The sequence below is a fragment of the Salmo salar genome, chromosome ssa05 (genome assembly GCF_905237065.1).
Source record: "Salmo salar chromosome ssa05, Ssal_v3.1, whole genome shotgun sequence".
Classification (NCBI taxonomy): domain Eukaryota; kingdom Metazoa; phylum Chordata; class Actinopteri; order Salmoniformes; family Salmonidae; genus Salmo; species Salmo salar.
Genome location: NC_059446.1, coordinates 80,372,373 through 80,387,339, shown reverse-complemented (window position 1 = coordinate 80,387,339; position 14,967 = coordinate 80,372,373). Strand labels below are relative to the sequence as shown.

General features: G+C 43.6%; 1 protein-coding gene across 1 annotated transcript in view; it reads left to right on the top strand.

Annotated features, from left to right (window-relative positions):
* Positions 1-4,873: 4,873 nt before the first annotated feature.
* Positions 4,874-14,967, top strand: part of LOC106573947 (trafficking kinesin-binding protein 1) — an 89,910-nt gene continuing 79,816 nt past the window's right edge. The window contains exon 1 of the mRNA XM_045719096.1: positions 4,874-5,408. The gene's annotated coding sequence lies outside the window, so the exon portion shown is untranslated. The remainder of the gene's footprint in view (positions 5,409-14,967) is intronic.

The following is a 14,967-nucleotide window of genomic DNA, read 5'->3' as shown; positions in this document are numbered from 1 at the left end:
CTTGAATACCTCTGACTGAGCTATTCCTTGGTTACTAGGATACAAGGAAGGACGCGGCAGTAGTGCACACACAATGCAAGGTTATGCGTCTTCTTGTGAACAGAGACAGACAAAGCACAGAGTTTTCATACTAAAACATCTTTGGACAAAGCAGGCCCACATAATGTTGACTGCCTATTCAAACTGTGGACATAGGTCTAGCTAGCATTCGCAAATATGGTGATAATTATTGGATCCATCCCTCCAACCTGGGATAGACCCATACACTAAAATATGATATTATATTCTATATGAATTAGCTATATATTGTATTATATTATTATATCCTGTGTAAAATAAATCCCTGGAACCTGATAGATTGTATAGTAGCTAACTCTCCCTTTCTTTCTCTAGTGCTCTGTCTGTCTGTCTGCCTGTCCTCGCCCACTCTGCCCACTTCCTTGCTCCCAGAAAACTCCTAACCTGGCTTTGATAGCTATTGAGGGAAAACTGTAGAGGGGCAAGCAAGGATAAATGCACAGGACAGTGCACTTCAATCTGAACTGTTACTGAACTGGTGTGAACATGGAGGAGGTGAGGGCCCTGGCGGAGTGGTGCCAGGAAAATAACCTCTTCCTCAACGTCAACAACACGAAGGAGCAGATCGTGGACTTCAGGAAACAGCAGAGCCTCTATCCATATCGATTGGGCCGCAGTGGAGAAGGTGGAAAGCTTCAAGTTCCTCTACGTACACATCACTGACAATCTGAAATGGTCTATCCACACAGACAGTGTTGTGAAGAAGGCGCAACAGCGCCTCTTCAACCTCAGGAGGCTGAAGAAATTTGTCTTTGCACCTAAGACCCTCACAAACTTTTACAAATGCACAATTGAGAGCATCCTGTCGGTCTGTATCACCGCCTGGTGCGGCAACTGCACCGGCCGCAACCGCAGGGATCTCCAGAGGGTGGTGCGGTCTACCCAACACACTCTGCCCTCCAGGACACCTACCCCACCCGATGTCACAGGAAGACCAAAAAGATCATCAAGGACATCAACCACCGAGCCACGGCCGGTTCACCCCGGTGCCATCCAGAAGGCGAGGTCAGTACAGGTGCATCAAAGCTGGGACCGAGAGACTGAAAAACAGCTTCTATCTCAAGGCCATCAGACTGTTAAATAGCCATCACTAGCCGGCTACCACCCGGTTACTCAACCCTGCACCTTAGAGGCTGCTGCTCCATATACATAGACATGGAATCACTGGTCACTTTAATAATGGAACACTAGTCACTTTAATAATGTTTACATACTGCTTTACTCATTTCGTATGTATATACTGTATTCAATTCTACTGTATTTTAGTCAATGCCACTCCAACTTTGCTAATCCTAATATTGATAGATTTCTTAATTCCATTCTTTTACTTTTAGATTTCTGTGTATTGTTGTGAATTGTTAGATACTATTGCACTGTTGGAGCTAGGAACACAAGCATTTAGCTACACCCGCAATAACATCTGCTAAATATGTGTATGTGACCAATAAAAATTGATTTTGAAGACATTAAGTGAAGCTTGTTGTCGGGCAGAGCAAGTAGATAAAGGTCAGATGTTCTTTTGAGTGGTCAAAGGGCCTTTTATTCTCTGGTGTTTTCAGACAACACACATACAGTAGGCATAATCTCTCTCCTCTCTTTCTCTGTCTCTGTCTGTCTGTCTGTCTGTCTGTCTGTCTGTGTGTGTGTGTGTGTGTGTGTGTGTGTGTGTGTGTGTGTGTGTCTGTGTGTGTGCGTGTCTGTGTGTGCGTGTGTGTGTGTGTGTGTGTGTGTGTGTGTGAGAAAGAGAGCGAGAGAGAGAGAGCATGCACATGCTTGCGTGTGTGACAGATACAGATCAATGAAATCAAAATATTGTCACATGCATACAGTCTATTGTCAGGTGCCACTGCCAACAAGGCTTGACAGTAGCAAACATGCTCCAGGTAGGGCCTACGCTACTCTATGGTTGACCACTGTGTGCTACTCTATGGTTGACCCCTGTGTGTGTGAGAATGTGAGTATGAGTATGAATGTGTGTGTGTGTTTGTGGGTGACATAAGAAGTTATGATCTATTCTTTTCTACTCTGTCTTCAAGGTCTAGCCTGGTAACATACAATACAGATGGAACGTAGACGTGTACTTTAATAGGCCAACCATTTGACAGAATTAGTCTGTAGCCGCCTCCCTTCACACTAGCACCTAACCCATTCATAGATGCTAACTGCTTTAGCACCTATTGACAATATTATCTTCTGGCCGGGGGAGTTTTGTTAAGATCCCTAGACGCTCGATAGAACATATGGAACATATTTTTCATATCAGCAAGAAATAATAATGATAATAATAATAAAGCTTAAATTACTACACACCTTTATAAGGTTAGGGTTATTTTATTCCCCCAAAAAATATTTAACCTTTATTTAACCAGGTAGGTCAGTTGAGAACAAGTTTCCATTTACAACTGCGACCTGGCCAAGATAAAGTAAAACAGTACGACAAGAACAACAACACAGAGTTACACATAAACACACATACAGTCAATAACACAATAGAAAAATCTATGAACAGTGTGTGCAAATGTAGAAAAGTAGGGAGGTAAGGCAATAAACAGGCCATGGAGCGAAATAATTACAATTTAGCATTAACACTGGAGTGACAGATGTGCAGATGATGATGTGCAAGTAGAGATACTGGGGTGCAAAAGAGCAAGAGGATAAGTAACAATATGGGGAAGAGGTATTTCGGTGTGCTATTTACAGATTGGCTGTGTACAGGTACAGTGATCGGTGAGCTGCTCTGACAGCTGATGCTTAAAGTTAGAGAGGGAGATATAAGACTCCAGCTTCAGTGATTTTTGCAATTGGTTCCAGTCATTGGCAGCAGAGAACTGGAAGGAAAGGCGGCCAAAGGAAGTGTTGGCTTTGGGGATGACCAGTGAAATATACCTGCTGGAGTGCGTGCTACGGTGTTGGTGTTGCTATAGTGACCAGTGAGCTGAGATAAGGCGGGGCTTTACCTAGCAACGACTTATAGCTGACCTGGAGCCAGTGGGTTTGGTGACGAATATGTAGTGAGGGCCAGCCAACGAGAGTATACAGGTCGCAGTGGTGGGTAGTATATGGGGCTTTGGTGACAAAACGGATGGCACTGTGATAGACTACATCCAATTTGCTGAGTAGAGTGTTGGAGGCTATTTTGTAAATGACATCGCCAAAGTCAAGGATCGGTAGAATAGTCCGTTTTACGAGGGTATGTTTGGCAGCATGAGTGAAGGAGGCTTTGTTACGAAATAGGAAGCTGAATCTAGATTTCATTTTGGATTGGAGATGCTAGTCTGGAAGGAGAGTTTACAGTCTAACCAGACATCTAGGTATTTGTAGTTGTCCACATATTCTAGGTCAGAACCGTCCAGAGTAGTGATGCTAGTCGGGCGGGAGGGTGCGGGCAGCAATCGGCTGAAGAGCATGAACTTAGTTTTACTTGCATTTAAAAGCGCTGGAGGCCACGGAAGGAGAGTTGTATGGCATTGAAGCTTGTTTGGAGATTTGTTAACACAGTGTCCAAAGAAGGGCCAGATGTATACAGAATGGTGTCGTCTGCGTAGAGGTGGATCAGAGAATCACTATCACCAGACATCATTGATATATACAGAGAAAAGAGTCGGCCGAGAATTGAACCCTTTGGCACCCCCATAGAGACTGCCAGAGGTTCGGACAACAGGCCCTCCGATTTGACACACTGAACTCTATCTGAAAAGTAGTTGGCGAACCAGGCGAGGCAGTCATTTGAGAAGCCAAGGCTATTGAGTCTGCTGATAAGAATGTGGTGATTGGCAGTCAAAGGCCTTGGCCAGGTCGATGAAGACGTCTGCACAGTACTGTCTTTTATCGATGGCGGTTATAATATCGTTTAGGACCTTGAGCGTGGCTGAGGTGCACACATGACCAGCTCTGAAACCAGATTGCATAGTGGAGAAGGTACGGTGAGATTCTAAATGGTCGGTGATCTTGGCTTTTGAAGATTTTAGAAAGGCAGGGCAGGATGGATATAGGTCTATAACAGTTTGGGTCTAGAGTGCTTTCCAATCTTTGGGGATCTCAGACAACACGAAAGAGAGGTTGAATAGGCTAGTAATAGGGGTTGCAACAATTTCGGCAGATAATTTTAGAAAGAGTCCAGATTGTCTAGCCCAGCTGATTTCTAGAGATCCAGATTTTGCAGCTCTTTCAGAACATCAGCTGTCTGGATTTGAGTGTAGAAGGGGGGGCCTTGGGCAAGTTGATGCAGGGGGTGCTGAGATGTTGGCCGGGGTAGGGGTAGCCAGGTGGAAAGCATGGCCAGCCGTAGAAAAATGCTTATTGAAGTGATCGATTATCGTAGATTTATCGGTGGTGACAATGTTTCCTATCCTCAGTGCAGTGGGCAGCTGGGAGGAGGTGCTCTTATTCTCCATGGACTTTACAGTGTCCCAAAACGTAGTGTTTCCACACAACCATATCTCCATGTCGGCCACCTGTGCTAATTAGTTATCTAGCTTGTCCTGAACAACTGTGTGTAAATGTAACTTTGGAGAAAGTGTAGTTCGTCACAGCTTATGGATCTGTGCAGTAGGCTAAGAGTATCGTTTTTATTTGAAATATTATTTCTCACTGATATGAAAGATAAGGAGCATATGTTTTGAAAACCGTTTTGCAAGTGATGATTATTGATGCTTCTAAACGTTAAAGCACAGTGTCAGAATTGTAGTTCACACACATCCAACAATGTGCGAAGCTAACTGATCAAAACCCTACAGATAATAAGGGTTTTCAAGAGCTATAGCACCCTCCAGCTGTGAGGAGAGTGATGTCATCATGTTCGATGCGTTCAAGTGGAATGTGACACTGGTAGCGATCAGCGTGGATTTTGGACACACTCACACCCGGCTTTCTCTACAACTTGATGAAATCTTGTCGTATCCGATTCTGTGTTATAGTACTGCACTCTTATTATTTTTTCGCCATAACTTGGAGGCTTCTCTGAGACAGTGTAAGCTAAACGCTGATGCTGAACGAACCAAGAAAACGAAACATAGCATGCTGCGTGCGCTACTTTTCTTTCATCCGTAGGCTACATTTGCTTCAGAAGTTTTCTCCCCAAATGTAAGCGACGGCGAAGGTGTTTTTGTACGTTTCTTTGGTTGTTAATGCACTTTTACTTTTTGTGCTATTTAGTATTTTGTCTATAAAACAGACCAACAGTTCCATGGACAATATTTTAGAAAAGCGGGTGGTCTCCATTTACGGAACACAATTGGCGAGTGAATGAATTGAGGCCATACACAGAGAGGAAACAGTTGAATAGGCACTACGAACTGAAATCATTCGGAATCTTTGTCGCTATTCACGTGGTAAGTGTCATCACAGTTCATTGAGTATCGGCTGCCTACAATTGGAAACATTGTGTCAACGTAAATAAATACTGATTATTATGTAGCATATGCACACATTGTGTTACACCCCTACCTCATTTGCGCACACTGTATATATACTTTTTCTACTGTGTTATTGACTGTATGTTTGTTTTACTCCATGTGTAACTCTGTGTTGTTGTATGTATCGAACTGCTTTGCTTTATCTTGGCCAGGTCGCAGTTGTAAATGAGAACTTGTTCTCAACTAGCCTACCTGGTTAAATAAAGCTGAAATAAAATAAATAGCTCACTGACCGACATTTTGACAGGTTACTTTATGTGCACGAGAGTGCCCCAGCTTGTGGATCAGTAGAATGTGATGTGACATTCTGATTCCATTTCTCTCCCTCCTTAAATCCAGATGCAAAATCGAAGCCGTGTGTCTAGAGGCAGGGTTTAATAAGCTTTCTTATACAAAGCAGATTGATCCGATTACATTCAAGCTTTCTTAACGTTTAACTGAACCAACACTGAGGCCTAATGGCTTGCTGTCTTCAAGGTATATTTGGTCAATGTTTCATGCAGAGGCTGGTGGACTGGGAGTCTTTTTCTTGAGGGCCACGATGGACTATAAATGAAGCAGTCGAGAAGGCATTTTTTTATCACAATGACACCTTCCTTTTATTTCCATTATATGAGCAGTGAGGTAATGGATCTTAACCCGCTGCATAGCCTAACACATATTGGATAACTTTGTTCCTTTCATGTCTCCAGACTTACAAGCTTTCCACATTGCTGGCTATGTTTGGCCAGAAGCATAGGCCACCATCCCAGACTTTAATACCAGAGATACTGAGGCCACCTGGACTATTTACATTGACACCCCTCCCCTTTGTTTTTACACTGCTGCTACTCACTGTTTATTATCTATGCATAGTCATTTTACCCCTACCTACATGTACAAATGACCTCAACTAACTCGTTAATGTTATTTTACTGTTACTTTTTATTTTATTTTTTACTTTAGTTTATTTAGTAAATGTTTTCTTAACCAACAATGCAGTTCAAGAAATGGAGTTAAGGGCTTGTAAGTAAGCATTTCACGGTAAGGTCTACTACACCTGTTGTATTCGTCACGTGACAAATAACATTTTATTTGATTTTGATTTGTTCTTAGCTGTTCTCAACTACACACACACACACACACACACACACACACACACACACACATCATTTCTATCTGATACACTGGCATTTTGAGATCCAATATTCAAGGCCACATTAAATGCAGTAGTTCAAACATACATGTGTGTCATAATCATGCCCTATTGGTACCATGCCAGACTTTCATGCATTGCTATTGAGGCTGCTCTCAACTACTCAACCACACACACACACAGGTCTGTGGTGGTGTTTCCATCTGATACGGTGGCACATCCAATACTCAAGGCCACATTAAGTTCAAACAATCGTGTGTCATAATCCTAATCATGCCCTATTGACCATTGTGAAACACGTGTCACATAGGTGCCCTTACTAAATCACCCTGGTGTCTGAAACTGAAAGCAGCCTATACTCTACTGCTGCTGTGACGATGGGTCTTGGTGTGTGTGTGTGTGTGTGTGTGTGTGTGAGAGTCAGGATCAGCCGGGGCCATGCCATCCATGCGTGATTTATAATCCCTGTGTTTTAACAGATTGCATCCGAGCAGCTCAATAATTGTGCCATTCCCTGCAGCAGAGAGAGATGATGGGTTGTATAACCAACCATACAGCTGAGCATTAGGACTGGGGTTATATATTGTTCTTAGACATAGTTCATGATCCCACTGTGATTTAGTGTGGAGAGACTTTCGAGGAACACATGGGTCCATTGCTTTCCTACTCATTTCACAATCTCTGGGAAAAGCGACTGGCCTTATCGTCTCTTGCATTTTCTCATCTTAATGCATGAGTGATTTCTTCTTCTCTGCTCTTCTGCACGTGTGTTTTGGCCTGAACGCCTGGAGAGCTTGGTCGTGTTCCCCTGCTCAGACGTTGCGTGCATCAACCAATGGTTGCGTGTCACATCATCGACTGTGCCGTTGGGCACCAGATTGCTATAACATATGATGTGGTAAACTGATGCCTATCCAGGCGTTGTTAGATCTGGTATGCTTCAGCAACACCTGGGCAGAGGAACGCTCCCCTCATCTCTCTAGCTCCTCATCCCTCACTCTCTCGCTCACCCCTAACCTCACTCTCTCACACCTAACCTCACTCTCTCTTGCTCACCCCTAACCTCTCTCTCTCTCACACCTAACCTCACTCTCTCTCACACCTAACATCACTCTCTCTCGCTCACCCCTAACCTCACTCTCTCTCGCTCACCCCTAACCTCACTCTCTCTCGCTCACCCCTAACCTCACTCTCTCTCGCTCACCCCTAACCTCACTCTCTCTCGCTCACCCCTAACCTCACTCTCTCTCGCTCACCCCTAACCTCTCTCTCTCTCGCTCACCCCTAACCTCTCTCTCTCTCTCGCTCACCCCTAACCTCTCTCTCTCTCTCGCTCACCCCTAACCTCTCTCTCTCTCTCGCTCACCCCTAACCTCTCTCTCTCTCTCGCTCACCCCTAACCTCTCCTCTCTCTCGCTCACCCTAACCTCTCTCTCTCTCGCTCACCCCTAACCTCTCTCTCTCTCTGCTCTCTCTCTCGCTCACCCCTAACCTCTCTCTCTCTCTCTCGCTCACCCCTAACCTCTCTCTCTCTCTCTCTCTCTCTCTCTCTCGCTCACCCCTAACCTCTCTCTCTCTCTCGCCCGCCCCTAACCTCTCTCTCTCTCTCTCTCTCGCTCACCCCTAACCTCTTCTCTCTCTCTCCTAACCCCTCTCCCCTAAGCTCTTCTCTCTCTTTCACCTCTAACTCTCGCTGCTCCTATTTATGGCAGCCAGTATCACTCACTATAATTAGGTGGTTCATGTTGTGTCTGTATGTCCAGTCCAATCCTGCTAGGCTAGATTTGTTTGGCCTATCCTATTCTAACTTGCCTAGAGCTGAGGTATAGACATGGCTAATGAACTGATGAAATAAGAGGGTCCACTCTTGCAGTCACTTCTCTCTTTTCTTACAGTAATTATGAAGCATGTTTTACTAGTTGAATGTCTACTGCCTATGTAACCAACACTTACTGGGCCTTTACAGTTCATATCTATTTCTGCAGTCGATCAGGCACTACATCTCTCCATTTAGTCTAATACAGTTCATATCTATTTCTGCAGTCCATCAGGCACTACATCTCTCCATTTAGTCTAATACAGTTCATATCTATTTCTGCAGTCCATCAGGCACTACATCTCTCCATTTAGTCTAATACAGTTCATATCTATTTCTGCAGTCCATCAGGCACTACATCTCTCCATTTAGTCTAATACAGTTCATATCTATTTCTGCAGTCCATCAGGCACTACATCTCTCCATTTAGTCTAATACAGTTCATATCTATTTCTGCAGTCCATCAGGCACTACATCTCTCCATTTAGTCTAATACAGTTCATATCTATTTCTGCAGTCCATCAGGCACTACATCTCTCCATTTAGTCTAATACAGTTCATATCTATTTCTGCAGTCCATCAGGCACTACATCTCTCCATTTAGTCTAATACAGTTCATATCTATTTCTGCAGTCCATCAGGCACTACATCTCTCCATTTAGTCTAATACAGTTCATATCTATTTCTGCAGTCCATCAGGCACTACATCTCTCCATTTAGTCTAATACAGTTCATATCTATTTCTGCAGTCCATCAGGCACTACATCTCTCCATTTAGTCTAATACAGTTCATATCTATTTCTGCAGTCCATCAGGCACTACATCTCTCCATTTAGTCTAATACAGTTCATATCTATTTCTGCAGTCCATCAGGCACTACATCTCTCCATTTAGTCTAATACAGTTCATATCTATTTCTGCAGTCCATCAGGCACTACATCTCTCCATTTAGTCTAATACAGTTCATATCTATTTCTGCAGTCCATCAGGCACTACATCTCTCCATTTAGTCTAATACAGTTCATATCTATATCTGCAGTCGATCAGGGACTACATCTCTCCATTTAGTCTAATACAGTTCATATCTATTTCTGCAGTCCATCAGGCACTACATTTCTCCATTTTGTCTAATAACATCAATATCCCGTTCCTCTTTTTCACCAGTTGTGCAACATGCTGAGAGGCAGTTTCATCATTCAAAGAATTGAAGCAAAGTAACCCCTCCAGATGACTAACAATTAATTCATCCCTAGTATACATTTTAAACTAAAGGTTTTTCTACAGTTGAAGTTGAACTGTTTTTTTAATCAAATGAGTTCACATCATCTGTCTAATCTCACAAGCATTCACATTTGAAATATATATGCATGATTTGTTGATAGTTTATAGTTGATATCCTGAGGCACACTAGCTAGCGTTAGCCATGGCAGAAAGACATGGAGACTCCTCCTTTCAGCAAGTCCAGATTAACTGCCTGCCTCACTACAGTGTGACTGAGTCTCCTGCTGGAATGAGGCATGCTGGGGCTCTGAGCTCAGCTCCATTCTTTGGCCTCTCCTTTGTAAATAAAGCTTTTGTTTTTTTGGGGCAATGGGCATCCCACTTTCTGCCTTTCTACCCAATCACAGCTACAGACAGCAGCTTCAAATATTGCTCAACACACAGCTGACTGCTTGAACAGGAGGGACAACCCTTTTCCTCTAGTTGTTGGGAAATGTAGGCCCAGTGTCCTAGTAGTTGGCTGCTGGCAGCAGAACACTGTCCGAGGGTCCAGTTAGAATGAGCAGGTTTAATTTCTAATTGACCTCTTCCCCCCCACTTGTATATGACAGATTCATTGCAACATTTATTCCATGGCAAACAAGGTAGGGGGACAAGTGGGGGACACAAAGTGATTATTAATCATAGCAGAATGAGCAGTTTAACTGTAAGTCTCTACACAGCCACAGATAAAGGAACACACCATCCCACCACCTTTCCTCAGAAAGTGTTCCTCTGTGTGTGACTGAGGCAGTCAACAGAAGCAGGCCTCTGAGTTGATCCCATAATGCCTCCACTCCCATTGTTCTCTCCTTTGTTCAGTTAGTTTCAGGGGGACTGTTAAGAGAGTTGCGTTACTTTGGAGACGTGCCCTGAAATATAATGGGAGAGAGAGCAGACCAGAGTTCCTGTGGAAAGTGTGAGACCTCGGAATGAGCTGGCGGAGAAAAACCCATTAAAGAAACTACGTATGGCCATTTTTCATTCAGCTGGCTATTAATAGTCAGGCAGGCTAATGGTGTCTAGTTGAATGCATCGTTTTTCTGGTGACATAAGTAGCTCTAGGCTACTTTGTCATCAGGTCAGACCTGTGTCCCCGTTGAGGTTGTTTTTCCTCATATCAGGCCTCAGTCCCAAATGGCACCCTATTCCCTATATAATGCCTTAGTGCTCTGGTCAAAAGTAGTGCACTATATAGGGAATAAAGTGCCGTTTGCTAGTAGGAATTGCAGTTGATTGTTTGAGTGACTATGGGTCAGCATGTGTTTGTTTGTTTCCAGTGAGGGTCAGTGGAATACATGATTGGATTTAGGCCTCCTCTAGACGTGACAGTAAATTGAATAGATTGTGCTGACCTCAGGTGGGGCTGTAGTCCTGGTAGAGGGAGGTCATTACACTGAAAGGCTGTTATATTCGTAGTCTGGTTCAGACAGAGACCTCTGGTATGTATTCATATCATTTACCATGTGAACGTCTTCCAAGTTCTTTTATTTTTTATTGATTTGTTGGGATCCCCATTAGCCTCCATCAGTGGTGACAGCTAGTCTTGCTGGTGTCCTACATATAACGAAAAATACATCACTGACAAAATACTTTACAATTTAGTTAATCAAGATAACTGGTATTTATTACTGGAATGGACTCAGGGTAGCCTTGTTCTAGATGTGCTGGTGTTTATTACTGGAATGGTCTCTGGGTAGCCTTGTTCTAGATGTGCTGGTGTTTATTACTGGAATGGTCTCAGGGTAGCCTTGTTCTAGATGTGCTGGTGTTTATATCTTGGAATGGACTCAGGGTAGCCTTGTTCTAGATGTGCTGGTGTTTATTACTGGAATGGACTCAGGGTAGCCTTGTTCTAGATGTGCTGGTGTTTATTACTGGAATGGACTCAGGGTAGCCTTGTTCTAGATGTGCTGGTGTTTATTACTGGAATGGTCTCAGGGTAGCCTTGTTCTAGATGTGCTGGTGTTTATTACTGGAATGGACTCAGGGTAGCCTTGTTCTAGATGTGCTGGTGTTTATTACTGGAATGGTCTCAGGGTAGCCTTGTTCTAGATGTGCTGGTGTTTATTACTGGAATGGTCTCAGGGTAGCCTTGTTCTAGATGTGCTGGTGTTTATTACTGGAATGGTCTCAGGGTAGCCTTGTTCTAGATGTGCTGGTGTTTATTACTGGAATGGACTCAGGGTAGCCTTGTTCTAGATGTGCTGGTGTTTATTACTGGAATGGTCTCAGGGTAGCCTTGTTCTAGATGTGCTGGTGTTTATTACTGGAATGGTCTCAGGGTAGCCTTGTTCTAGATGTGCTGGTGTTTATTACTGGAATGGTCTCAGGGTAGCCTTGTTCTAGATGTGCTGGTGTTTATTACTGGAATGGACTCAGGGTAGCCTTGTTCTAGATGTGCTGGTGTTTATTACTGGAATGGTCTCAGGGTAGCCTTGTTCTAGATGTGCTGGTGTTTATTACTGGAATGGTCTCAGGGTAGCCTTGTTCTAGATGTGCTGGTGTTTATTACTGGAATGGTCTCAGGGTAGCCTTGTTCTAGATGTGCTGGTGTTTATTACTGGAATGGTCTCAGGGTAGCCTTGTTCTAGATGTGCTGGTGTTTATTACTGGAATGGTCTCAGGGTAGCCTTGTTCTAGATGTGCTGGTGTTTATTACTGGAATGGTCTCAGGGTAGCCTTGTTCTAGATGTGCTGGTGTTTATTACTGGAATGGTCTCAGGGTAGCCTTGTTCTAGATGTGCTGGTGTTTATTACTGGAATGGTCTCAGGGTAGCCTTGTTCTAGATGTGCTGGTGTTTATTACTGGAATGGACTCAGGGTAGCCTTGTTCTAGATGTGCTGGTGTTTATATCTTGGAATGGTCTCAGGGTAGCCTTGTTCTAGATGTGCTTTTATATTCAGCCAACTTCTCTGACTATGGTTCCATCAGATATGGGACCAGGCGCGTCTCGGAGTGCATTGAAAATGTTGAGAGGATCATTTTAGGAACTCATTCTTTTCTATCCTTCTAGTTGCCGGTGTCTGTATCATTTGAGGACCGGTTGGCACATTTAGTCATGTAAGACAAACACAAGTGGTATCAGAAGAGGTCAATAACGTTGTCACAATGTGTTGTGTGTTCTAATCAAATGTATTTATAAATCCCTTTTTACATCAGCAGTTATCACAAAGTGCTATACAGAAACCCAGCCTAAAACCCCAAACAGCAATGCAGATGATGAAGCACGGTGGCTAGGAAAAACTCCCTAGAAAGGCAGGAACCTAGGAAGAAACCTAGAGAGGAACCAGTCTCTGAGGGGTGGCCAGTCCTCTTCTGGCTGTGCCGGGTGGAGATTAAAAGAGCACGTGGCCATTAAGGCCAGATAGTTCTTCAAGATGTTCAAACATTCAAAGATGACCAGCAGGGTCAAATATTAATGGTCACAGTGGTTGTGACTGTTGAGCTGTTCTCTAGTGTGTCGTGAACCTTGTTTAGATAAAACACAATGCCCTCGTGACACTTTGGAGGGTTTCCCCTACACTGAACTCAGGACCTGGTTGGCTGCAGGTAGTGTCCTGCACGGGTCAGTTTTTTGGAGCTGCACCCACGCCGGCCACATCAATTCCTAGCCCCACCCGATATCCGACATCGGAACAGATTTTTCCCCTCATCCCAACCCATACACATAGAATTGTTCCAGCTGATCCATGACCCGCCAAATAACATCAGTTTAATTGTTTTGATTACTCCAGAGTAGTAGGTTATTATTCCCTTCCCTGAATGAATGAATTTGTCTGCATGTCTATTCAACATTTGGATAAAAGGAAACCATGATATGCCAGATACGTAGTCCAAAATCTGTTCCCTGACAGGCAGTGCTGATGTCTTTATCCTGTATCTCTCTAAAACTGACACAATCAGATTCATTCAGAATAACTAGGAGACTTTGCAGCATGACTTAAAGCAACAGCTGACAGTGTCCTCAAGGGGTGTTGCTTTCCATGACTGTAATTCCTCCATGAAATAGCCTGCTGGGTCTTTGAGTCCACAGCAGGGTTGGGCTCAAATTAAATTAATTCAGGAAGTAAACTGAAATTACAATTCAATGACTGAAAAAGGAGCATCTAATTTTAATGACCTCTAAGTTGAAAAGGAGAAGCTATTTATTTATGTGGAAAGTTTTTAAATGTGTGTTTTTTAAATTCAAATCAGTCAAATGACTGCCTTCAGTGAGAATTGAGCCCAACACTGGTCCACAGTGCAGTGAGAATTGAGCTCAACACTGGTCCACAGTGCAGTGAGAATTGAGCTCAACACTGGTCCACAGTGCAGTGAGAATTGAGCCCAACACTGGTCCACAGTGCAGTGAGAATTGAGCCCAACACTGGTCCACAGTGCAGTGAGAATTGAGCCCAACACTGGTCCACAGTGCAGTGAGAATTGAGCCCAACACTGGTCCACAGTGCAGTGAGAATTGAGCCCAACACTGGTCCACAGTGCAGTGAATGACAGGGTTGAAAGGGAATGTCTTTTGTGATCACATGAGTCCTTTCTGAGAAGCTCTGTCTATGGATTTGTATTGATTTTCTGGCTAGGGAGTGTCTGGCATGGGGGCAGGGTGTAACCACTCAGCACCAGATGGGAGATGGTTATCATATGACATATGACCCCTTAAGGTCATAACACACAATACAACACCTGGGAAGCCTTTGTCTCCCGGACCTTCATTTTAGGGTTGTCACGATACCAGTATCACGATACTCAGAAGTATTGTGGTAAGGAAACAAAGCTTGAAGCGGATTTAATTTCTTGAGAAAACAGTCCTAATGATAGAAACAAACAGCATGATGTTGTCACATTTGTTTATTTTGCAAGCTATTGCATCCACAAGTTTACATAAAGTAGGGTTTTATCAGACCATAGAGTTTAGTCTAATCCGTGTTTTCTTTTTTGCCATGGAAAATCTGCTGTCGTAGTATAGCGATACTGGTATTGTGACAACACTACTTCATTTCACCTTTAGATGTATCTCTATGATGTTTTCTGTGTCTACATCAGCCATCTGTCTGGACTAGATCACTCCATGTGTGGGCACTGTCATAGAATCTCATTCTCGTTCTGTTGGCACAGTTACATTTTCTGTGTTGTCTTGTCAATGTTTTATTAGCCACTGTCTGCTGCTCTCAGAATATATATCCTCCTCCAGTCATGTTGGTGTGTCATGGTGTGAGCAGCATTCTGTCATGGATCATAGCCCAGGAACCTTATGGGTGGGATT